The sequence below is a fragment of the Podarcis liolepis genome (assembly GCF_965112155.1).
Source record: "Podarcis liolepis genome assembly, chromosome: 5".
In the NCBI taxonomy this organism is placed as follows: domain Eukaryota; kingdom Metazoa; phylum Chordata; class Lepidosauria; order Squamata; family Lacertidae; genus Podarcis; species Podarcis liolepis.
The window spans coordinates 22,399,959-22,426,930 of record NC_139556.1 but is presented as its reverse complement, the minus strand read 5'-3'; the positions used below and the strand labels follow the sequence as shown (position 1 = coordinate 22,426,930).

At 43.9% G+C, this 26,972-nt stretch overlaps 1 protein-coding gene across 22 annotated transcripts in view; it reads right to left on the bottom strand.

Moving 5' to 3' along the window:
* ZMIZ1 (zinc finger MIZ-type containing 1) overlaps positions 1-26,972 on the bottom strand; it is a 375,034-nt gene that overhangs the window by 83,269 nt on the left and 264,793 nt on the right. For 2 of the 22 annotated variants that reach the window (XM_083502434.1, XM_083502437.1), the window contains exon 1: positions 11,218-11,330. The exons of 17 other annotated variants lie outside the window; for them this stretch is intronic. The gene's annotated coding sequence lies outside the window, so the exon portion shown is untranslated. Of the gene's footprint in view, positions 1-11,036; positions 11,163-11,217; positions 11,331-11,762; positions 11,910-26,972 lie in introns of those variants that run through there. 3 more of the 22 variants (XM_083502433.1, XM_083502438.1, XM_083502436.1) reach the window with 3 other exon arrangements.

The following is a 26,972-nucleotide window of genomic DNA, read 5'->3' as shown; positions in this document are numbered from 1 at the left end:
TGCTACAGCTATTGACTGCAATGCAGAGGTGTTCTTGAGGGGTCATCCACACTTACCTGGGGCTCTGCGCTTTCTGAGTATTCCCCCCCCCCAATGCTTTCCCTAGGAAAATCTGTGTTTTACTGCTGAATCAGAGCAAGTGGCAATCTGCAGAAAACCTGATTGCCGATTGCTCAGATTCAGAGGTAAAAAACAGGTTTTCCAAGGGAAATCACCGGGACAAAAAGACACAATAAACACCCCTGCTCGGAAACAGACCTGAGCAGCCCAGACCTGTGCCTAGAAATGCAGAGCAAAGGTAAGAAGGGCAATGAGCCCTGACAGTGCTTATTTGCTACAAGCTTTACATGACTGGGTATGATCCAGGGAAGTGCATTGGTGGCTTATGCATTTTCTATGAAGAAAATGTACATGGCAAAGGCTTTAGCACTTACTGAGTGGAGAGGACAGAGGAGAGAAGACAATTTAGCCTGGAATACAGTCAAAACTGGGTCTTTAAACCTTGCTGAAGAACCTTGAATCACTGAATTTTTAAAGTTGGGAGGGACCCTGAGGATCATCTAGTCCAACCCCCTGGAATGCAGGAATATGCAGCTGCCCCATATGGGGACAAAATCTGCAACCTTGGGATTATCAGCACCATGCTCGGGCCAATTAATCTATTGTAGGCAAGTAACCTCTCCAACAGGGACGCGGGTGGCACTGTGGGTTAAACCACAGAGCCTAGGGCTTGCTGATCAGAAGGTCAGCGGTTTGAATCCCCGTGACGGGGTGAGCTCCCGTTGCTCGGTCCCTGCTCCTGCCAACCTAGCAGTTCAAAAGCACAACAAAGTGCAAGTAGGTAAATAGATACCGCTCCAGCGGGAAGGTAAATGGCATTTCCATGCGCTACTCTGGTTCGCCAAAAGCAGCTTAGTCGTGCTGGCCACATGACCCGGAAGCTGTACGCCGGCTCCCTCGGCCAATAAAGCGAGATGAGTGCCACAACCCCAGAGTCTGCGACTGGACTTAATGGTCAGGGGTCCCTTTACCCTTTAACCTCTCCGACAGAATCTGAAATGGCATCCCTAATCTTTAGTAACTTTATATGATAAAGCAGCATAATATACAGAAAGTAAACTTTCTTTCACTACCCAATCTTTATTCACCAAAGCAATTCCTTATTTTCACATAATTAACACCTGCAACACAATAGCCTGTAGACATTTTTATCAAGATTTTAAGATGGTGTAACCTTTTATCTTCATTTCAAGTCACTCAAAGCTTTTAACATCTGTTCCTGGAATATATGGGTTTCTTTGAATAGGGCAGTGGGGCAAGGCCACTGAAATGCACTCAACAGAGAGTCACAAAGGATCCAGACAGCTGAGTGAATGTATTTATAATACATATGTCTGGACCCAGTTGTCTCAATGATGCAGCCAATTTGTCCCTATAGGCTGTTCATCCTTACAATATATAAAATGCAATGTGCGAAGAACCCCCCACTTAAATATACACATTTCAGTCAAAGCTACTTGCTTCTCCTGATAACCCAAATAATTGTGTGGCATGGAGCAATTTACCCATGCTTTATTGTGCTGCAGGTGACACATAGTGAGTCCTATTCTTCACCTTTCTGTATGAAAAATGTGTCACCGTGTTGACAATGGAAGTGATTAGATGGCCTGTGAATGCCCTCAATTGCGATCCAGGCAAAGGTAAAACTCACTCAGTCCCACTGATTCCTACAGGAGACAGTGCTTAACACTGGCTGCATTGTACCCTATGTTACCAGGCCAATCAGCAGACTATTAATTTTTCAAGAGTTCAGTCTGAACACAACTGAGCATCATCTGAAGAACAGATTAAAATAGAAGCAGCAAATTTCCATACATGGTCAGACGCTTGACGGCATAGTTTGGACATTTCTCCAAAGATAACCTTTGGGTTTGTTTATTCCTGAAAGAGGATTTTTTTTGGGGGGAGGGGTGAAATGCAGAAAGAAGTTGTGTAAAGGAAAAGTCAGAAGTAGAGGCACCATTTCAAATTTCAGGGGAGATTTCAAAGTTTCAAAGGTTCCTTCTTGGATATATTCAAGACTAAACTGCACTGTATTTAAGATAATTTTGATCCTTCAAAATTACTATAGCAATATTCTCAATGCCGATCAAAACAATCACTCCTCCTTTTCAAGCAAAGGGATTTGTGCCTTTGGAAGGCATGCCTATAATACACATCTACGTTATTCAAGACCAGATGTCTGAGCCCATAGCAGCAAGCTGGGCAAGTATATTTGCATGATTTGCTTGATAGGTGTGATCCTATTCTTACCCAAAAGCGGTGCAATGATCACAAAGATGTGGTAAATCACATATATATGTATGCATGCAATTGACTGGATTGCACAAGAGGCTGTGTGCATGGTTCAAGGAAAGCAATGTTCTCATACTTCGTCTCAGCTTCCAGTATGCAAATGATATTGTTGCAGACCCAAACATCTGGACTGGGCCTCAGAGTTCAGAATGTGTTAGTTGACCAGAAATATATATGCTCTTAAAGAGTAATGAAACGTGGTCTGAAATACAGGAGAGGGCAGCCCTTCTTTGCCTTCTTTTCCTTGCTCCTGGCAAAAAGGAATGAAGAGTCTCAAGCATTCCTGTTTTATTAGACTTCAGAATTGAAAAGCTATCCAACACTTAAGAGCAAATACCTACTGATAAGAGCAAATTACCTTCTTCCTACAGATGTGTGGGTCGGGATACATATGGAGTTTGTCATAAACCTCAGATTGTGGTTTGGATATTTCCTCTAGGGCTTCAAGTTATCTCTCCTGCCCGCCCACCCCTCAATCCTAGCATATCATCTTGTATAGTGAAAGGATCAGAGATAGAACTATTGACAGCAGCAAAATGAGGTAGCAGGAAAATATCAGAAGTGAACTCCATTAACAGGGCCTTGGAGACTGACAGGGTGCTCCAGGCAGTCAAATAGTGTTCCATGATCAATAGAATCAAATTCTGCTGACAGATCAAGCAATATCAAGACTCCATAAACCGGTGGAGTTTGCATGAATAAGTAAATCATTGCAGTCTCTTCCTGGAAGTCCTGGTGATATGCCCTGCTATGAAGACAGATTGAAATTTCTTAAGCTGTCAGATAACAGAAAGCACAACAGTATTACTGAAACACAATCAGAGCTGCAACTTAAAAGAGAAGAACCCAAATTCCAATTGATGAATTAGGAAGCACCTGACATCACTTAGGACATTAGCACCATTCCTGATGTTAAGACTTGCGCCATATCACAAACTGCTTTTTATATTCTCCTCCTATGCCATGCTGCATAGGTTTACACATATGATATTTTGTGTGTAAACCTAAAATACGTAAAGTCTAAATATGACACTTTACTATTCTGGGTTACAGTTTCCATTTGAGTGTACTCTCAGTGGCAAATCCAGGTAATGACCCTTTGAAAGACACTTCTGGCAGCAGAAAAAATCTCAGAAGTACAGCAAATGGTCAATTATTCATTATAATTTTAACACCAGGAGAGGTGCCATCTAGGATTTTTCTCAAGTCATCTCTGTTAAAGAGGTTTTCAGAAATTTCAGAGATATGGGCATCTGCCATATTTTTTTGGAAGGAGGCAAAGTAAGACACGGAAAGAGTAGAGAAGACTAATTTCTCACTCACAAAAATGAGAACAGCCACTGTACTTTTTGTAACATATCTCAGGTTTTACGAATGCTAAAAGTTGGCTCTCTCTCTTTAAAGTGAAAGCTCAGTACCTAGGGACTGTGGGTAATGGGTGAGGGCAGGGTGGAATCCATGATCAGAGCCAAAATACGCGTGTCTGCCTCACAAAAAAGTGTCACACTGTACATGCATCTTTCTGTAGCAGATATATGCACATGATGTCCTCACATATGTCCAAAGAGTGCAAACTTGCCTTTAGTCTGGAAAGAGGCACCTCTCTGTCAACCTATTTAACAGGTGTTAAGCTAAGGCAGTGGAAGGAAAGCGACAAGATAACTGGCCTCTAATCACATTTACTTTGAGCTTTAGCAGCAAGCTATGCCAAATGATATTATACATGTGGGATTTTCACTAATGCTCCATATTGCCCTATGATCTCATGGAGCCAATTTCTAAACCAAAAGTACCACAATATTATGGTGTCAACTATATGAAAGAGGCCTATTAACTTTAATTAGTGCTTCTCAAAGTTATTTTTTAAAAAACCCTCTTCTGCTTTAAGCACCAACCATCTGTTCCACAGGTGATCCTCGCATGCAGTTGAAGAACTAAACCAACATTGGCATTAGGAGAGTAAAAGTGCAAGGCACCTTCCTATAATCATGCACAGGGAGACCTCATTAGAACCAAGCAGCTTCTTGCCCTGAGCTGACACTATAAAGTTTGATTCAGCCTTAAGCACCAGCTGCTGGGGAAGAACGCGACCACCAGGCCCTGCTTACAAGATTCCAGCAGCATCTGTCTGGCTGCTGTTGGAAAGAGAACGTTGGGTTAGATGGGCTTTAGCCTGATTCAAAAAGGCAAACTTGCATCCTTAATTAAGACTATGAAAAGACAGAGTAGTGGATTTAGTCCTCAAAAGAGCCTAGGTGTGTGCCAGACCAGCTGGCTGCTTTCATATGGATGATGAATGATGTGCTCTCCTCGCCGCAACTTAACAGTAATCACTGTGTTATTTTATGGCACGTTTGTGTGCCTCTTATCATTGCAGAACGCTTTCGTTTCATGAGAGCCCAACCAACTCTTAAGGTTATGTGAATTTCCTGGCTCAGGGGCTCGTTCAGCTAATTCCAACACTTTTGATAACGGGCCAGCTTTCTTCAGACATTTATCTATCTTGGCAGGTCTCTGTTGGCTTGTTCAAGCCCTTTCCAGAGTGACCTATGGAACTATTATGAAGTGAGGAAGAGAAACACAGTCCAAGGATCATGAGGCCAGGTGTCAGTGATCATCCTCCAGGCAGGCACCCCCACTTTGGACCACATGGATAACAGGGATTTCACAGCCACCAAGCATTATTTAGGGGGTCCCTGGAATCCAAATAAATGGATTAATTTCTAATCTGTTTCTCTAAGAAATCAATTTTTCTACTGCAGCAAGAGATATTGGACAAATGACATCTCTAGTGGCCATTCTCCTAGCCACACAATATCTTATCCCCAACAGTGTTTTGCCTCCATCATTGCTTTAGTCACCAAAGTTGTCTCCCTTAACTGGGATTTTCTACACAATTGTGCACAAATAATCCTCTACGGCAACTTACTATGCAGCAACTGGAAACCAGCTGCTCTGCTTCGACCAAGGAAAGGAGAACACTGGGATCTCCTAGCAATGGATGGAGGAGGAATGGGGGAAGGTGCTGGATATAAAAACTATCCATGGAGTTTGCAAAGGAAGAGGGAGAACGTCAGCTAAAGGCCCTGTAGACCATGGCTACAGGGTGGTGCAGATGAAACAACCACTGTTCCTTTTCTCCTACACACCTTTAGGAGGAAGGTGGTCTGTAAAGCAGATGGGGCTCAAAATCCACACACCTCTCCTTACTGGATGGTTTATTGTCAGAACTATCATTGAATCTGCCCCTCTCTCCGAGGGATTCACATTTCTCCAAGGGGCACATTGCAACCTATCCACATTTACCACTGAGTGCACACCTGATAGGGAGCCATGGGCCATCTGAGCTCTCTGAGCTACGTAAAAGTCTGCAGACATACTTTTCCTGCATTCATGTTCCACCTTCTTAGGCATTACACATTTAGGTGTACACACACACAAAAAATGTGATAGTTGAAATGTGTGGCTGTCCCTGACTTTCCTGGGAGGGGCACTCACCGTCAGGAATTTCCATTGTTTATTTTATAAGATCTAAAAATTGTGTGTAAACTTTATATAGGAGGATAGTGCAATGCACCACTTTTCCCATGGAAGATGCGTATCAGCCAGGTGGTTTTCACACAGTTCTGTAAAATATGCATCTTTGCTTGGATAAAGACATGTGTAAGTATCTTAAGACACAAGTGTTACATTCTCAGTAGCCTCTGAAGGACTCTGAAAACTGACTGATGGATACCTTTTGTGTTTATAAGCTCTTTTGCAGGTCTCCTGTTGGAAGAGCTGGGAAAATCCTTAAATTGCTCTCTGTGGCACTCTAAAGAGATGCTAAAGTGCAGGAGAAGTGCAAAGGTAAAATGCTTGCTGCTATAAAAAAATTTTTTTGGGGGGGTATCAAATTTTAAAATTCCAGTGGTGTGAAAATGTTTCCAAGGATATTCTCCCATAGAATTTGGAACAATAGCATTATGCTGGACAGCTGTCCCAGTATGGGAAATACTCCCGCAGGAAGTCACAATCAATGTCAAAGAAAAGGTGACAGTGAAACTTGCAAAGAGTGTTGTTGCACCTTAAAGACTAACAATTTTATCATGGCATCAGTTTTCATAGGTTACCTTCCACTTCATCAGGTGCATGAAGCGCTAACAATGATGCTAACATGCCTATCAGTTTAGGACGATTTCACAGATAACTTTTTTAATTTTACGTGTATCAAGTTTTGGGTGTGCGTACCTCAAATGCAATGTGACAGACAGGTGTTGCAAAGACATGTGCATCATATAGGTACACTGAGCAGAGAACTGCGACTGACAGTATCTCCCTGTCAAAGTGACAATACAGTAGGGGGAAATCTGAGTTTGCCATTGTGGAATGTGTGAAATAGCCTTTGAGGTAAAAGGAAGCAAAAGAAAGATAGTTTTATGAAGGTTTAACATCTAACTCTGTGTGTGTGTGTGTGTGTGTGTGTGTGTGTGTGTGTAGATAAGATATCTTTTCAGTAAAAAACTCAAAATGGTGATGGTATTCTTGGTTTGACCTACAGCGATTCATTCTAATGCAGTAATGTGAATTGTAATTCATGTCCCTGGCTGCAAAATGTAAGGACTGCCTGTAGGTGTCAGGGACTGGTTGGATACAGAGGGATGGTGGGAGGAACCAGCTGGTGAACCCCCAAGGGAAAAGGGCTCAGAGTCCAGGGAGTTTTGGTGGGACTAGGGTGAGTAGTCAGAAGGGGAAGAAGACTGGGAGGAGGAGGTGAAAAGGTAGCAGGGCTCAGGGGGCAGGGAGAGTCTGGGGCAGAGAGGCACTGAAGCAGCAGTGGAGGGAGGCTAGGAAGCAGAGGGGGGTCAGGCTTCTCCTGTGATGAGAGAGTAGTCAAGACTCATGGTGTTCTTGTAATATCTATTTTACTTCAAATATAAAAGTATAGCACGAGGGAGCAGGAAGGCACCCAAGCAACCATTACTAGTCTAGTCCTTAGTTTGAAAAAGAGATACAGTGGTACCTCTAGATGTGAACAGGATCCATTCCAGAGCCCCGTTTGCATCTAGAAGCAGACGTAACCAGCGCCTGCACGCGTCGTTTTTTGCCACTTCTGCACATGCACGTGATGTCATTTTGAGCGTCTGCACATGCACAAGCAGCGAAACCCGGGAGTAACGCGCTCCGTTACTTCCGGGTTGCCGTGGAGTGCAACTCGAACGCGCTCATCCCGAAGCACATTCAACCCGAGGTATGACTGTACTGTAATAGATTTTTGCAGATGCCCAAATCTGCTGCTTGTCAGCTACCTGGAAAAACTCAGCCTTTTCCTTTCTCAGGCCATGCTCCTAGCTTCAGAACTGTTTGAGCATGGTGCTGACACCATCAAGATTACAGGTTTGATCCCCATATGCGACATCTGAATATTCCTGCACTGCAGGGAGTTGGACTAGATGACCCTCAGGGTTTCTTCCAACACTACAATTCTAATAAAAAGTGCTACAGAGAAGGTGAAATATCTGACAGTTTGATACATGGAGCACACCTCTGTCAAATGAAAAGTGAATTAAGGTGAGCCTTTCATTGGTTTCTTACTGGGGGGTGGGGAGGAGTAAATCCTATGATAGCTCCTGCTGCCTCCCCACTGCAGAAATAAAATCTCATCCAGACTGTACCACATTTATTTGATCACAGCTTCATCCCTTCCCCCAGTTCATCCCAGTAAAGAGTGGGGGAATTTTTTGTCGTACCATCAAGAAAATGATATACCGAATGTACTACAGCTTGGATCAGATATTACTCTCTCCTTATGTTTAGTAAGGGGCATGCATGCACCCAGGACTCTTACCAAGATGTCTGAACAATTCTGTGAGCTGTCATACATTTTATTTCAAACATGTATAAAGTAAAACAGCTCTGAGGAGCCTAAGATGAACTATAATATGATAAACTGAAATAATGATCAGATCTGAATGGGAAAATGAATATATGTAAATATAGTCATCATTTTTTAAAAAATGCAATAGAGCAAAAACACGTGGATGGCTAGCTCACACTTTCAGGAAGTTCCCAGGGTGAGGCTATGCATAAGGATTCACAATGGTTCTCAATAGCTGGGATCACCAGGGCAAGAGCAGGAGATCTTTGCTTCCTACTAAACGAGCAATTGCCCAAGATTCATTCCTATGGGGAAAAGTAAATTAATGTACTTTTGGGAAGCACTTTTTCTGGCAAGGCAAATTTGGCCCTCCCCTTTGAAGGCTGGGTGGCTCAGCCTCTATGGTATACAGTGGTACCTCTGGATGTGAACAGAATCCGTTCTGGAGCCCCGTTCGCATCCTGAAGCGAACGTAACACACAACTGCACGTCTGCGTGTCATGTTTTGCCGCTTCCGCGCATGCGCGTGACATCATTTTGAGCGTCTGCGCATGCGCGAGCGGTGAAATCCAGAAGTAACGCACTCCATTACTTCCAGGTCGCCGTGGAGTGCAATTCGAAAATATTTGTCCTGAAGCTACTTCAACCCGAGGTATGACTGTATGTGTGTGAGAGAGGTTCGATGTACTTTTGTAAGCAGAGTTCATACAGATGCACTGCACTTGAAAGCTTCCTGCCTTCACACCCCCATGCTCCATCCATCATATCAATAGACCTTTTGCTGTGATGTACACAAAGTTTCAAAGCTTTGCCTCACAGGGCTCCCACAGACCTAAAGGATATCCAGTCCAACCCTTTCCCCTTGCAGCATAACCTTCCACACCTACGCTAAACAAAAATCCCTTTTACAACTTGCTCTGCCTCATCTGTGGCATAAACAAGGATGCCTCCTGAAGGAAGTGCTTACAAAATTTAAGGAACGCAGGTGCTTCCAGACAACAAGCCCAGTTCATGCAGAGGAAGGCTGAAATGGTAGCAATCAAAATAAAACAAAACCTTCCCGAATACAGTAATTGTATTATATTGCTGGGGTGTGTGTGTGTGTGTGTTGATACTTCATGACCCTGAATGTAGTCGTGAGACTGATATCAGAGCCTGAAGCCAAGAAGGTCTACTTGGCCCCTGTATCCTCAACCTGACTCTTGTTCCATCACAAAAAAGGGCATGTTTAGTGGGGAGAACTTCTCTCCTCCCAGGGGGTGGGGGAGATAACAAAGTTCTTAACAGTATCTTGATAACTGATTAAGATCTTTTGAAAGACTGTTTCCCCCTCACACTATTTTGCAAAACATTTCCTGTACTCAGTAAATGCCACATTTATATGATTCTTAAGCCTGACACCTGTTAAGACTAGGATAGCTCCCCTTAATTTATTACATCGAAAGTTCAGTTAAAGCCACTCTGGGATGACAAGACTTTGCTAACGGCCATTAAAAGGCAAGAGTTTTTGGATCAGGCCCCAACTGGCCTTAGTTCAGCTACGCATCAGTTGCTGCTAATTGCATGACCTGCACGAGAACGCTGGAATGAATCCCACCCCTTCTAAGAATCAGGCCCCAAGCAATAGGAAAAAACAATGCTCTATCCAGCCACAGAAACCTGCAAATCAAGCTGTTTATTGCAAAGCACACCTACTTCACTCAGCAAATTGATGGAGGCTGCCAGTGCTGAAACTCCATCTCAGTTAAACGGTGACGTCACTCAGGTGCACAAACCAAAACATTGGCACAGCTTTCCCTAACATGCTGCAGCCCTTATTTTGCTGCTTGCTAAGCTAAAACTGAAACTCTGCAGTGCCAGATTTCGGGTCCTATTAAGGACTGATTTCTCTAGCCCGTTGTGAGCAATCACACTCCCCCCCCCCAATTCATTCAATACTCAAAACTAAAACAAAACACGTCCCTTGGAACAAGCATGTGGAATTCTAGTATCTCGGTTCTTCCAGTGACTGCAGATTTTAGGCTTGCTTAATAGCCTTTAAATATATTCATTAAATGTCAACAATACAAACTACACTCAACTTTTAGATACCTTCCCAGCTGAAACCAAGAAGCATCCTTGAAAGATTGTTCACGGAGGCATGTTTGCCAAAAGCCTGATACAAAGCAATTAATTTTCAAAATGATGGCAATGATCTTGAAAGAGTTGAAGCACAACAGTGCTGCCTGATATCCCAGCTGCTTGGTATTTAGTAATCTAGTAATTTTGGGCAGCGCAGACATGCTGAGGTTGAAGAGAAAGGCCACTGTAGCCTTGCATGCACTCTGTTCACCATGGTTACTAGCTAAATAAATTAAAGTATCAACATCTTGTCAAATACCTGGCTGCACAGGGCAGGGTTTCTCCCCTTAAAATAAAATCATCCTCAGACAAAAACACACACTAATGGGGGGGGGGGAACCAACAACCGCAAACCACAAACACATATCCCAACCGCACTCACACCCCAAAACCCATGTAGACTGTTTCACGAAAAAAGGGAATGCAATCTGAACAGAAGCTGCATAAAAACATGCCCTAGTTTGCAAGTGGAGTCCTGTCTTTCATCCCCTTGTGCTGCCTTTGCCATCTGACAACACACTTCTACCCACAATGCTCTCTCTCTCAATCTCTCTCTCTCTCTGCCTCACGCACGCGCAAGCACGCACCCAGAGACATGCTCTCTCTCTTGCACACACACACACACACCTCGTCAGAGAAGCTGGAGTGAGCCCACACTCACACACAACACACATGCACCCCCCCACCGCAGATGCCAACTTACCCACAAGTTCTATTTCAGTCGAAACTGGCGTCCTCCACTCCCCAACCTGGAGGGGGGAGGTGTTTCTCCCTCTCTTCTGTTACAAGGAGGGTGGGGTGGGGGGGGAAGGCCACATCTATCTGAAAACACTTCTAGGCAGAAAGAAAGCATGTAGTTGCAGAACAAAGAAAGCCAGGGCTACCTTAATCTCAGCAGCGCAAGGCAGCCAGTAGCTATTTTTCGAGTCTGCTCTCTCTCTCCCCCCTCTCCGAGGGCATCCTGCGCTCTCGCTCTTTTTCTTTGCCTGTCCAGCTCCTGCACAACACACATCAATTATTCATCGCTTGTCTCCCGGTTTCCAGGCAAAACCAATCACAGATGGAGCCTTGCTAATGGGCTCATGCCGTACTTGCCAACAGGCTATTTGTGCTGCCAGCGACAACCCTCCAGAGACAATAAAGGGAGAATCAGGTTCGGCTTTAGAACTTCACACATCTACGCGGACAGACCTGAAACAAGCGAGGGGGCACGCAGTGGCGTCCGCATGACATTGCTGGGAGAGGGTGGGCGGGCGGGTGTCTGTGTGCAGCGCTTGCAAATATGAAAGGAGGCTCCATTAACAAAAAAGAAAAACACCCTTCTCTCTCTCCCCCTCCCCAACGCCGCTTGAAAGGACTGGAAAGAGATGAGGAGGGGGAGAGAAATAAAGGAGAGGGGGGGGGAATCAAACACTAGGAAAATTCTCACCTCAACTGCATGTTACTGGTATTGATGGTTTCCTTTTGCTGTCTCTAGTGGTCCACCCCTTTGCTCTCCCATTATACCCATCTATCACTTACGTGCGCACGCACGCACACTCACACACTCACACAGAGATACACACAAGCAGACACAGCCACTTTGCCAGAAGGGAGAGAGAAAGAGAACGGGAGAGGGAGTGGGGTGGGGTGGGGGGGAATCCAGGCATCTCACATTTCAAACTTGCAAGGAGGGGTGGTGCTAGGAATATTAGGACAAAGGGTTGCTCTCTGGAACGCCGCCAAGAGGCTAAAATTACCCCCCTCGATCAATTAATCAGAAGCAACACTTGTTTGAGTGTGTCTAGCAAGCCATTAAGGGCGCCTGGTCAAAAAAAGGGCTTCTGTTTGGGAAAGAGCTGGTGTACAGGGTCTCCCTGCATCCCCTATTTAGAAATACTGTTGACTAAATCCATCAAACTAGTCAAGCTAATTAAGCGTCCAGAGGAGGAAGGTTCTGCTTTTTAGGAGACAGCAGCGACGTTGGTGGCTTCCTGCGTGAAGGCAATCAGCCGACAAAAAGGAAGGGGAGGAAGTGGACACACGCCACCTGTACCAGAAATTCATATTGGCGTAATTCTGGCATGAATCACTGTTTGAAAGGACAAAACAAAGAGGGTTGTTGCCATTTCGTCAGCTAGTACACCTGAAAAGAAGCTTGAGGTGGATGGATTTGGAGCCGAGCTTTCATTTGGCTGTATTTCTCACATCCAGCAGGTTACTCTCTGGGGAACATCCAGTATTTATGCAAACCTTTATGTGCTCAAAGCTCAGCACAAACTACATGTGAGAAGCAACTGCAGTCTAATTATTTGGCCTGCGTTCACACACGTCTGGAAGCTTAACGCAGGAAAGGAGCAACACACACAATTAGAATGGAAAAAGACACTTTTACTGCTCGGCCAAATTTACAGTAATTATGGCTTTCTTTGACCTAGTTGTCATCTGTTCCACATTATTTGCCCCAGCCCATTCCCCAGATCCAGAAGTGACTTGTGGGACCATTCTTGTGCCAGCAGATTATAAAATGGGAAGCTGTCAAAGGACAGCAGAACATTTAGGATACTTCAAGGAGAGTTGTGTGTATGCTATAATTCTGTAAGATCACAGGGCAAAGAACCCCAAAGGATGCAATAGGTCAATGGGTCTGTCTGCTAACCAGGGATGGCTGTGGGCAGGATTCCTGCATTTGCAGGGGGTTGGGCTAGATGACCCACGGGGTCCCTTCCAACTCCACAATTCTGTGGTGCAGAATAGAGCACAGAATTTAGGTTCTGGAATCTCAGCTTTTTAAAAAGCAATTTTCTAGCTCTTGTGGCTCAAAAATATGCTTGATAATATGTAAACAAACTCTGAAGGAATCTCAGGAGAGGTGACTGTGTAGAATTTCAAGTGGTTGAACCACAGCTCCTTGTCCTTCCCATGACTATCAGAACTATCCAAATTTACTCAGTATATTTTATACAGGTCGCAGAACTCAGATTCCCCGCCCCCCACCCAGAATGAAATATGGATTGCTTGGAAACAGTTCTAAATTTATTTATTTAATTTACTAAATCTGGGATATGTGGAGCTGTGATGTGTTGTTTAATCCTCCAAGCAGTAGATCAGGACCCTATACAAGGCATGTCAGTGCAATTACTACTACAGTATAAACAAATCTGATATCTAGGAAGGGATGCCTAAGTTCAGGATCTGATGTTTCTTACAAAAGCACATGATCCTGAGCTTGTAGATGCCTTACCCAGATACTCAGGAGCATAGCAAAGGGAGAATAAAGAATCAGGGTTCTGATGTTCTGAACAAGTGAGGAAGGTGAAGAATCATAATGGAGATAAAGGAGTCCCAAACCAATTTCACTGCCCCACAAAGAGATAGTACTTAAGAGAATAATTTATGGGCTAGGAAATCCCAGTGCCAGATATATATACCCTGTGGAGCCCCCTAGGCAGCAGAATTCTTGGGGGCCCCCTTGTAAAACTAAGAAAGCTTGATTGCAAAAAGGTACGGGGCCCATAGGCCTCTCTGCCTACAGTTGTACCTCGGGTTACATACGCTTCAGGTTACAGACTCCGCTAACCCAGAAATAGTACCGTGGGTTAAGAACTTTGCTTCAGGATGAGAACAGAAATCGTGCTCCAGCAGCGCGACAGCAGCGGGAGTCCCATTAGCTAAAGTGGTGCTTCAGGTTAAGAACGGACCTCCAGAACGAATTAAGTTCTTAACCCGAGGTACCACTGTATTTGGCAATCCAGCACTGGGAAGTTCCCAGTTCAAATTAAAGCTGTGCCAAATTTCCAGGAGTTTCAAGGTTTAGCACAAAGGTATTTGGGGGGGGGGACGTGGGTGGCGCTGTGAGTTAAACCACAGAGCTAGGACTTGCCGATCAGAAGGTCGGCGGTTCGAATCCCTGTGGTGGGGTGAGCTCCCGTTGCTCGGTCCTTGCTCCTGCCAACCTAGCAGTTCGAAATCATGTCAAAGTGCAAGTAGATAAATAGGTACTGCTCCAGCGGGAAGGTAAACTGCATTTCCGTGCGCTGCTCTGGTTCGCCAGAAGCGGCTTAGTCATGCTGGCCACATGAATTTTGGATATTTTAACATTGCTCCAACTGTACAAATTATTTACAGTTCCACATACCATACCTTTTAACAAGACTTTCAATAATAGTTTTAATGAATTCATTATACAAGGTTTAAATTTCAAAATGGGAATTGAATCCCCGACCTTTTAAAGAACAGCTACTTGGCTTTCGTTTCAAGAGATTTTCAAGCTAAAAGAAGTCATGTTTTCTGTATGGAGTGAATGATTGAAAAGTACATAAACAGGAAGCCAATGAGAGCTTTCCCCTTCTCGGAGGGAAAAGTGGCAGTTTAAGTTGTGGCCAACCAAGAACCAGTCTTTCCTTGACACAGCATCCTGTGGTAAAAAACCCACTTCCTATCCAAGCGCAACCTTCAAAAAATCTATCAAGCCTTGCCACAGATGCGCTTGCCTGGGCTATCTTGCCGATTTCAATTAAAAGAACAGAAAATTGCCAAGAATGCATTTTGCGTTTTTTCTCTCAGACTAAAAAAGCAAAGAAAATCTCATGGCACCTTAAAGACTAACCAATTTTATTATGGTGTGAGTTATTGTGAACTGTAACCCACTTCATTTTGGTGAAGTGGGTTCTAGTCCATGAAAGATCATAGCATAATAAAATGTGTTAGTCTTTAAAGTGCCACAAGACCCTTTCGTTTTATTCCATGTTTCTCTAGCTAACGCACCTACTCATCTGGAAATTGTTACAATAGAAAGGACCAGCGTCCCTTTGCAAGCATCTGCTGTACATCACAGAAATTGTTGTTCTCAATTTAAAAATAAAATAAAACCCACAGTACGACATTATAGCAGGGTATTTGGAATGCCACTCTTTTTTATTAAAACAGAACTCATGGTCTTTTAAAAACTATAATTATGTAGACAGTAGAGTTGCTCAAGAGTGCATGCAGGAGGAAATGGGTGTGTGGGGTGGCCCTCCAAGACTGAAATCTAAAATTAGGAGTTGAGCCTTAGCCAGGTCTGTGGATAAGCATATGTTTCAGGGGCTTATATACAGAGCCCTACTGATTGTTAGATCTTTCTGCAATTGATAAATGGAGTCATGACTCAGCACTAATCACACAGGTGTTTACAGGGCTGCTCCTAAATGGTTCCACTCATTGTGACAGGTTTGGGTCCAACAGACATTAGGAATGAAGCTTAATGTATGTATGACTAAGCTTTCCCCATCTAGGTGCTGGGTTTGGATAATAAGCGCATGAGGGAGGTGCACTCAACCAAAGTCTAAGCAACAGCATCATTAGGAAGAATTGAGTAACCCTATGACTCTAATCCTGCTCTACCCATGGGCAACTACAGCCAGGTGCAACAAGTAACAGTCCCAGATTCGGAAGAGAATCCCACAATCCCATCTGCCTCAAAGGACTCACGCAACTGGTCAGTGGAGTCGGGTAACCATCATAATGCTGCTGGGTCTGCATCCGCAAGTGGGAACTGTATCCACACATAGCTGCTCTTTCGGAAGCAGAGCTGGTGCTACCACTAGGCAGAGTGGTAGAGCTGCCTGAAGCAGCAGATGCTGTCCTCAGCTGCAGTGGAAGACACTATCCCATCAGTGTCTCCAATGTTAAGAGACTCAACTGTCAATCTGGTTGGGTTCTGTATCTGGAATTGGGGGTGAGAGGTTGCCATCTGGTCAGCCTCTAAGCACAGAATGTCTTGAGTAAGCCTTGGTTAGCTTAGCCAGTGGATGACTCAGGAGTGTTATCTTAAAGGTAAAGGGACCCCTGACCATTAGGTCCAGTCACAGACATCTCACTTTATTGGCCAAGAGAGCCGGCGTACAGCTTCCGGGTCATGTGGCCAGCATGACTAAGCCACTTCTGGTGAACCAGAGCAGCTTGGCAGGGGGTTGGACTCGATGGCCCTTGTGGTCTCTTCCAACTCTATGATTCTATGATTCATTTACCTTCCCACCGGAGCGGTACCTATTTATCTACTTGCACTGCATGCTTTCGAACTGCTAGGTTGGCAGGAGCTGAGACCGAACCACGGGAGCTCTCTAGGCTCTGTGGTTTATCTTACTTTACTCATTTTTAAATGGTACTTTCGCTAAGCCTTTGAAATGACTCCAACTGCCTCATAGCGCTTCTCTACCATATCAACATTTATTCAGGTGGCATTGTACAATCAAGATTTATCTATGCAATCCAGAAGGCACAAGACTGCAATTCGCTTAAGGCCTGGGCCTCACCCACGGAGCTATGCAACTAAATGGGTTGATGGGATAAAGAAGCATTTCCCTATATTTTTCATACCATGGGCAATGAGGACGTTTTTGGGAGTCCCCTGCACCTTTCAATTACAGCATAAAATGCCTTGTACGATTCAGTACATCCTAACTCTCTCCCTTGCAATATCACCTCTACCAATTTCTCAGTCAATATTGAAATGACACTCCTGTGCTCTGAAGGGCAGAGACCACCGGGTGCATGGCGGCTAGAGTTTTTCAAGGCGTAGCTTCACCCCTTCATATAGCACACTACTTTGACTTAGCATACAGTTTGGGAATCCATTAATTCAGATGCAGAAACCACAGAGCTGAATACTCATTCCTGCCTCACACTTACCAGTCTCTTTTCAAAAACACACATACCCTTCCAAGATTGGACAATATCCTATGTCAAAAGTCAAACTGAGCTGAGACTTCTAAGGAGAAAAATTAAATGCATGATCCACCAGGACTTCTCCTCAAGCCCCTGCTTTTGCATCCCATTCATTTCCACCAGCAAAGTATGTTTTTAATAAATTTATACCCAATACATACAATTTCCACTTTAGATTTTAAAATCCCCCCCCCAACTTCCTATGCAGTTATATCCATGGTCAAGTGCAAAAGTTCAGGGATGCTTCATTTTAAAAACTGCTTCCCAGTCAGTCCCTCCCCAACTCTCCTTCTGTCTCTGTCTCTCTTTTAGTTGAAGCAGTTCACAGTAGACAAATCACTTATCTAGAAATTATGTACTTACTTTTCCTTTGACAAATCTTCAGCAGGTTTCTAATCCCACCATGCCACTTGAAATATCACTTTCTGTGATGACATTTGAGTCACAGTTGTCACAGGCACCAGGCACTGTAGTTAAATGGATTAAATCATACTTCATAGCACATTGCATTTTGGACAAGGAGTGGTTTATCATTGGTAGAAATTAATCATAACAGGTCTTCCCCCCTCCAGGGCAAATTCCCAATCATTTTCAAAGATTACTATGTTTAAGCTCCAATGACGACTGTGTGTCAAATTACATCATGGGAAATGTTGTCTCACAGGGATAACTATTTAAAAGCTCCCACTGAAGTCTTTTTATACCAGGGAGGAGTATATGTCTGTATTGGGGCGGAATATTGCCATAGAGAACTGGGCCAAGAGTGATGATTAGCTCCAGAACCTACAAAACATGGCTTCTGTTTTGTAATGGTAGATTTTGCCTAGTTTTTGCCTTTGGATAACACACACAAGTACACACACACACATACCCCAAACAAATATTTCATATTATTTTAAAGCAGACATATCCAAAATGTACACATGTAGGCTTGAGTTCAATAAAATAAAATAAAAAAATATTACTTATACCCTGTCCATCTGGCCAGGCCTCCCCAGCCACTCTGGGCAGCTTTCAACAGGATATTAAAAACACAATAAAACGTCAAACATTAAAAGCTTCCCTAAACAGGGCTGCCTTCAGATGTCTTCTAAAAGTCAGATACCTGTAGTTGTTTATTTCCTTGACATCTGGTGGGAGGGCATTCCACAGGGCAGGTGCCACTACCGAAAACACCCTCTGCCTGAATAAGTTACACTGTAAAGGTACAGTGGGCAGTCACAAGAACAAAATGTATGACTTTTCCCCTACATGGACATACACCCCACTATAAGAAAAATACTTCATTTTCACATATGAAGTACAAATGCTTTTAGTTCACTGGCTGAGCTGCAGGCTATGCTCTGCTATCACAGTAGGAGGCAGGAATGCTTCTGAGAGTGCTCTTGTGTTCGAATCCTGCTTGTGGATTTCCTACAGGCATCTCTTGGCCACTGTGAGAACAGGATGCTGGACTAGATGGGCCACTGGCCTGATCCAGCAGGCTCTTAAAGGTAAAGGTAAAGGGACCCCTGACCATTAGGTCCAGTAGTGGCTGACTCTGGGGTTGCGGCGCTCATCTCGCTTTATTGGCCGAGGGAGCCAGTGTACAGCTTCCAGGTCATGTGGCCAGCATGACTAAGCCGCTTCTGGCGAACCAGAGCAGCGCACGGAAATGCCGTTTACCTTCCCGCCGGAGCGGTACCTATTTATCTACTTGCACTTTGATGTGCTTTCGAACTGCTAGGTTGGCAGGAGCAGGGACCGAGCGATGGGAACTCACCCTGTCACGGGGATTCGAACCGCCGAACTTCCGATCGGCAAGTCCTAGGCTCTGTGGCTTAACCCACAGCGCCACCCGTGTCCCTCTTAAACATTTACTTGTTCAGATAAAAACTCTCAATAATATAAACCAGGCATACACAACCTGTGGCCCTCAAGGAACCCATACCAGCCACATATTATTGCCTCACAAGTGTCCTATAAGAACACACTGCCTTGCATTTGGCGTTTCAGGCAGGCAGGAGAAACAAGAGGTTTATTGAACTACGCGTGGCTGGTAACCTGTGTTGGCTTGGTGGGTCACAAGCTGTATGCAGGTGCTGTGCGAATTCTTGCACAGTACTTCAGGATGACAGCACTTGGCCCTTATATCTGTATACTAAAAAGGGAAAGGAAAAAGCAACCACATACGAAGCAGCCAAACCAAACGAGTATGGTTTCGAGTGGTGTCTGTGTTTCAAAAAAGATGAGACACACATTCACTCCAGAAGTAGCATGAGAATGAGAGAAAAGTAGGTATATTAACTCCGTGGGGTAGCAATGAGAAACTTAAGTTTGTTCAGCAGTGAGTAGAGCTCCAAGAAACAGTTCCAGGAAATAAGTGATATTTATGTTTCCCCACTGCTCTCTTAAATATAGACTGTTCTAGGGAAATAAAATACCCCTATAATCAAAATTTAAAGGCCACAGATAAAAATGTCTTGGCTTTTTCATGTCTATGTATGTTTGTTTTGAAGTGTAGGATTGTAATGGTAAAAACTCCTATGGAAGGTGTCATAAGACACCTGGCACATTAAGGTAATGTGGTTAATGCACACTTTTTCCTGAAGTCGACTACAATATGGCACGTGAAGAAAAGATATGGCCTGCACTGAAGTCTGACTACCTCATATCCTCTAAGCAGCCACTCAGATTTCTGGGATATCTCAGTCACTAAAGCTTTTAATCTCAGGGTTGTGGGTTCGAACCCCATGCTGGGCAAAAACTTCCAGCATGGGGGGGTGGACTAGATGATCCTTGTGACCCCTTCCAACTCTACAATTCTGTGAAGACTCTATGAAGACAGGCTACGTCGACCAAATGCCAACTTTTGAAGCAATTCTAGTAGGGATGACACACATGTGGAAATGATATGAGAGATCTAAGAAGCTTAGAAGTGAAGCAAGATTTCTCCAAGGGTTCCCCCCCCCCCCAGGCAGGGGGGGGGGGAAGAGGCCACATTGGTCCAATGTCATTCAAATCCCCACTCAGCTATTAGGTGACTTTAGCTAAGGGCCTGTGTGTCAAACTGTGCACAATGCTAAAACATTTTGGAACCCCATGACTGGGGTTTAAATTCTCCTCTATGACGAGAGAAACGATATAACCTGAGGTCTATCTGAGCTTACTTAACAGAAGGGTGGGATATACATGTCCTACAAAAGTAAACAAAATTGATAGGCGTTTCATGTACAGTGAAGGTATTATGTAAAATGATGATAGGTAAAATAAATAATAAATCATTGGGGAAAAGAAAACACTTACTGAAGCTTTTTTGAATGCTCCCCCCTGGAAAAAAAATTATCTAAGAATTTATGAGAACAAGATTAAAAACTGCAATTAACCTAGGCTTCTCTCTTTAGTAATTATTCATATACCTGTTTAGCCGATAATAACTCCTAGCTCCAGGCTGTCTGCCTGCAGTGCTAGGACACAGACAGGAACCTCTGCGAAATTGACTTCCCTGGCTACACTCGTGCTTGCAAGAGCTATTTTCAAGGGCAGATGTACAATGTTATATGGGTAAAGGGACAAGCAAATTAAAGATGGGTGTTCTGTCAGAAAAGTACTGAAGACCTTGCGTCAGCATTTACCTCCATTTATAAGACTTCAGGGCTTTAACTCTTTGCTTTCTATTAGGCAAGTTGCAACAAGCAAGTTACAAAAACAAGACAGTATCTACAATATTTTAAACAGAAACAGACAGGTTTTTTTTAAAAAAATGTAATGTTTTTATTGATTTAATTTATTTTCTGGTTCCATGAAGATGCTTCCATTTCAAATGGTAATTCAGCCTAGTCCCAAAGAACTAGCAGACCTGCTCATACCATCTTTGCTCATGGTAAATGAAGAAATGAGTTTGCTTTTATTTATCTCCTTTTGGAAACATCTCCTTAGGACTCTTCCCCCACCTCCAGTTGTTCTGGTCTATATCACAAAGAGATGCCCACAAACCCACTCACCACCAGCTGGTCAAAAGGTTAATGCCCTCAGCCCTCTGGCATCAAGATATCCAGTGCCACACAAAACCCCCAGCCCTGAAGTCTTCAAGTAAATAAGGAATAGGGAGAGTCCCTTCCAGGCACTGGGGAAGATTCTTGCTCTTACACGTTCTACATCAGAGGTTCCCAAACTTATCTGGCCTACCTCTCCCATTTCAGGAAAAAAACATTACTCAGAGCCCCCCTGGAAATCAACCTTCTTTAAGCGAAGAAGCAGGGCTGTGTCACAGCCTGCTTGCCATTGGTCAAATAGGCGGGCAAGCTGTGATCCACTTCCTGAGCCTGAGTGAAGCTGAAATGGGTTCACCCAAGCTCAGGAAAACCTGTTGCCTTCAGCACAACTGCCGGATCCGGGGAAGGTTACCGACATGGCAGTAAGTGTCATTACACAACAAATGTAACATATATGAATGGGTTTTCTTCTTCTCCCACCCCCTTATTTTTATTCAATGCCCCCAAACTGCACCCGAGGCTACTTCTCCCCTGGATCATTCCAGCACTGTACAGTACTATATAAATGAAATAAGACCATGCACCAATCAATGAGCAATCATACCGGTGGAGAAATCAACCATGTCATTCATTCATTCAGCCAGTCCACTTCCTTCAAAGGCATGGGAAGCAAGCGTACAGCAGGGTCTTTCAGGCTGTTTAGGTATGGCTCCAATCACACAAAAAATGTTTTACATAATTCCCCCACGCATTTGCTAATGAGCCTCATATTGCATTGGTTACAGCTGTTCACACTTAGTACTCCCTTGTACTTGTGAAAGAAATGATAGGATACACTATTAATAGCTTTACTACATCTGCATTGAATGTAAATACTGAAATACATTATATAGACGTATTAGAGATTACAAAAATTCTGTACAGTACAAGGGTCAAGGAGGTTTTCAAAGTTTTCAATATCAGCAGATGCTAAACAAACTTCCCCCCAAACAAAAGCTTGGAAATTCTGCTCCTAAAAAAGAGCGCCCTGGATCAGACCATAGGCCTATCCAGGCTAGCACCCTGTTTCTCAAAGTGGCCAACCAGATAGAAATCCACTAGCAGAACATTAGGGTAATGGCCCTCCGCAATTGGTTCCTCATCAATTGGCATTTACTGCCTTGGATATTGAAGATAACCTATAGCTATCATCAAAATAAAAAAAAATCCTTCCAGTAGCACCTTAAAGACCAACTAAGTTAGTTCTTGGTATGAGCTTTCGTGTGCATGCACACTTCTTCAGATAGGTATCTGAAGAAGTGTGCATGCACACGAAAGCTCATACCAAGAACTAACTTAGTTGGTCTTTAAGGTGCTACTGGAAGGATTTTTTTTATTTTGACTATGGCAGACCAACACGGCTACCTACCTGTAACTATAGCTATTATGACTAGTAGCCATTTATAGCCCTATCTTCCATAGATTTCTCTAACCACCTGTCAACGCTCTCTAAATTGGCAGCCATTACCACATCTTGTTCAATTGTTTTTTGAAGTAACATATAGTGGCTAAGGGTGTGAACTGTGAGTCAAGATATCTAAACCTTGTGTCAAACACAAGGCCCGTGGGCTGAATCTGGCCCACCAGACCTTGTCATGCGGCCCGTGTAGCCGCCGCCAGCCGCCACCTTTTATTCTCGCTTTTTTTTTTTTTTACACAAGAAAGCAGCCTCTTCAGCGCATGCGCGGCAGCCTACAAGCCAGAGAACGTCTGCCCTCTAGCGGCTCCGGCCGTTCTACACAGGAAACCTCCACTTTGCATGCATTCAGGAAACCTCCACTTGTTTTTATATTGAGCGCATGCCATCCTGTGATGTGACAGATCCAATGGCTGCCTGAACTCTCCTCTCCTGTCCTACAGATACAACTGGCCCTTTGAGGGTGACCAAACTGTTGATGCGGCCCCCGATGAATTTGAGTTTGACACCCCTGATCTAAACAGTGCAGATTACATGTTGAACACAAACTCATTAGGTCACCGGAGGTACACCAATATTCCCTCCCTCTCTCTCTCTCTCTCTCTCTCTCTCTCTCTCTCACACACACACACACACATCTTACATCTGCAGTACGTTAATAATACTGACCTGCCTCACTGGGCTACAGTAAAAAAAAAAGAAGAATATGTAATGGAGGTATGTGAAAAGTCATCAAATGTTCTAATTAAAGCATTATATTGATGCTATAAATGATTACTATTGTTCCCTTTTGATTGATACAGCATCCACAATATGACACGTTTTCCTGTGTGAACCAAATTGAAATGAGGAGGAGGAGGAGTGTTAATTTCAAGTATGGGGCTTGTGCAGGAGACCTTCCTGGTTTGTGCCTGTGGTCTGCTAAAAACTATTGCTTTTGACACATATCGTTGCATAGCCATATCAAACCACTTCACGGCATAGTTTCCAGACAAATCATCTATTCCTTGACAAGTCTTGATGTTGTTATCTTATGGGTTTAAGAGAGGGAAAACGAGGAAGCTTCTTAAGAGCTAATCTACCAAAAACATAGTGGCTATACAGAGAAATAAGTATCAAGCAGCCTGCATTTTGAAGCACTGGCACTCATGCATTAAATCATTAATGCCCAACATGAATACATGTTAATCGCCAAGTGATGGCAATATACATTGCTGTTTGATATAGGAACTGTCAGACGATTTAAAAAAAAAAAAGGATTGTGCTTTTTCCAATCACATAGGAGAGATGGCACAGGAGCAAACTCTGATGGTCGGCAGCCACTAAAAAAAGACTCCTGCCAATATTCTCTTGTCCAACTGGGGCAAGCAATCCAAAAGTTCTTGCTCCAGGGTGCAACTGGAGTAAATAGTCAGGTTACGATCTTCCAGCTTTTGCTTTGAAAAAAAATATTCCTGCTATCCATTCTTTCCAAAAATATGAGCACAGAAATGCTGAGTTGGAATGAGACAATACAAACCACAGATCTGGAGACCAAATACTTGGAAAGGGAACAGTGAATGAATTACAAATGCATCAGAACAGTGAAACTTTAATGAATGCCATCCTCTCACATAAGATGCTTTCCTCAGGCACTTTGACGGCCTTTCCACATGTGCATCAATTGCAGAGGGAGGGATACGTTCCCATGAAATGTGTACAAATGCTCACATATTCAGCATTTTGTGAAAACTATGATTTCTATGATAAGCCATGATTACAGGCTTGAATGTCTCTTCACCTTTGTTAATTGCTGCTGCCGCCCCTACCTTTTATTAATTTTGTTATTGTTTTGCTTTATTGTTTGTTTTACTGCTTTGTTTTCACTTTAAACTGCAGTGGTGGTATTTGGCTTGTTCTGAATAGAATTCCCTCTATAAAATCTGTTTTGGCCTTATATTCAGAAACCCAAGTGGCAGGAAGTAACTTCCACAACCTGGGGCTAGTGCACAAGTTGCAAATCCCTCCCAGTCAGAAATATCCTGGCCACAGTTGCACATGCTCTGGTAATGTTGCTTTTGGACTAATGCAATGCACTGCATGTGGGGATGTTCAGAAACTGCAGTTAGTTCAAAATATAGCTGCTAGGTTGCTAACTAGAAATGGCTGCATTAAACATATCTTCTCAGTTTTAAAACAGCTGCAGTGGTTGCTGATCCATTTCCAAACACAATTCCAAGTGCTGGCTCTAAATGTTAAAACGCTTCATGTTAAATGTACCTAAAATCAAGCAGTTTTTGAGCAGGTGCTTGTGGACCAGATCTAGGCTCTCTTGGAAGAAACTGATATTCTAGATTCATTTCAGTTGGGATTTAGGCCCAGTTTTGATACAGAAACTGCTTTGGACGCTGAGTACAATGACCTCTGTCAAGAGAGAGACAGGGGAAATGTGCCCCTGTTAATTCTCCTCTACCTCTCTGTGGCTTTCGGTATCATTGACCATTGTATCCTTCTAGAGCGGCTGTCTGAGTTGCGGGTGGGTGGCACTGCTTTTCAATGGTTCCAGTTCTCCTTGGAGGGTTGTTTCCAGAGAGTGATACTTGGAGAGTGGTAGTCAGCACTGTGAAAACTTCAATGTGGAGTTCCTCACGGCTCAATTTTATCCCCTTTGCTGTTTAACATCTATATCATGGGTAGACAAACTAAGGCCTGGGGGGCCGGTTCCGGCCCAATTGCCTTCTCAATCTGGCCCACGGGCGGTCCGGGAATCAGCATATTTTTACATGAGTAGAATGTGTCCATTTATTTAAAATGCATCTCTGGGGTATTTGTGGGGCATAGGAATTTGTTCATTTCCCCCCTTCAAAATATAGCCCGGCCCCCCACAAGGTCTGAAGGACAGTGGACCGGCCCCCTGCTGAAAAAGTTTGCTGACCCCTGATCTATATGAAACCACTAAGTGCAGTCATCTGGAGTTTTGGAGTACGCTGTCAGCAATCTGCTGATGACACACAGCTCTACTTCTCCTTTAAATCTGCAGGTGAGGCAGTGGATGTGCTGGATTGTTGTCTTGCCTCAGTAATGGACTGAATGAGAGCCAAAAAACTGAAGCTCTACCCAGATAACACTGAGGCGCTGTTAGTGGGTGGTTCCCTAGACTTGATGGATGGGAGGTGGCCTGCTCTTAATGGGGTTACACTCTCTCTGAAGGAGGTGGTGCGTAAACTGGGGGCACTTCTGGATACTTTGCTGTCGCTTGAGGCTCAGGAGGCCTCAGGGGTGCAGAGTGCTTCCCATCAGTTTCATCTGGTGGCCCAGCTGCACCCCTCTGGACAGAGATAGCCTAACCTCTGTTGTCTATGCTCTAGTAACCTCTAGGTTAGAGTACTGCAGTGTGTTATAAGTAGGACTGCCTCTGAAGGCAGTTTGGGAACTTCAGCTGGTGCAGAATTTGGTGGCCAGGTTGCTCACTCTGGCAAGACAGTTTGAGCATATTACATCAGGGGTCCCCAAACTAAGGCCCGCGGGCTGGATAAGACCCAAGGGACTCATTTATCTGGTCCCCAGCGACCCCTGTTCTTACCGGCACTGCGCTGCACGGCTGCCCACTTCTGGGTTGGAGGAGCACAGGAAATAGCTTGTGCGCATGAGCAAGCGTTATTTCTGGTGCACATCCGGGTCAGAGGAGGCCTGTGCACATGCGCACAAGCTATTTCCAGTGCACCTCCAACCTAGAAGTGCACAGGAAATAGCGTGTGCGCACGCGTATGCGCATGCGCTCCCCCGCCCAATCGGTGCTGGAGACACCGGCCTGAGGCGCAGTAAGTTTGCTGACCCCTGTATTACACCAATCCTAGCCCAACAACAATGGCTGCCAATTAGCTTCCAGGTCCAATTCAAAGTGTTGGTTTTGACCTATAAAGCCTTAAACAGCTCAGAACCGCAATACCTCAAGGACTGCCTCTCCCCAAGTGAACCAACCCAGACACTGAAAACGAGCAAGAAAGAATATTTTTAAATAGTCACACCATATATTCTCCCCACACAGAGCCCAATAAATTGGAGCCACTTGTGCATTTAGTCACAAGGCAAAGCTTCCATTTTAGTTGCTTCCATTTTTGCTTGAGAGAGTCCCTAAAGAAAGAAGGCATGCACATATAATTGGTCCTTTAAACATACGCAACCCAACACTTGGTCATTTTTCACCAGATGTTTAACTGGTAGGAAGCAATTTTGAACATCTGCCACCAACATACAAGGAAGTTGTTTGAAGACCACATGAAACTGAGAAAAATTAAAGCACTTCCAGTTATGTCACATCCTATGCTGCGTGTTTAGGAGAAAAAGGAAAATAAAAACCAGAATATTAATGCTGAGTCATCTGCCCCCCCCCCAATTTTTAAAGCTAAAATAATTCTAATAATCATCATGGTGATTTCAAATATGATTGAACTACAATTGAATATGAGGGCAGCATCCATTTTCAACTGGATTTAATAATGGAGAGTTATCCTGAGCAACCAAAGCTATCAAGCATAACACA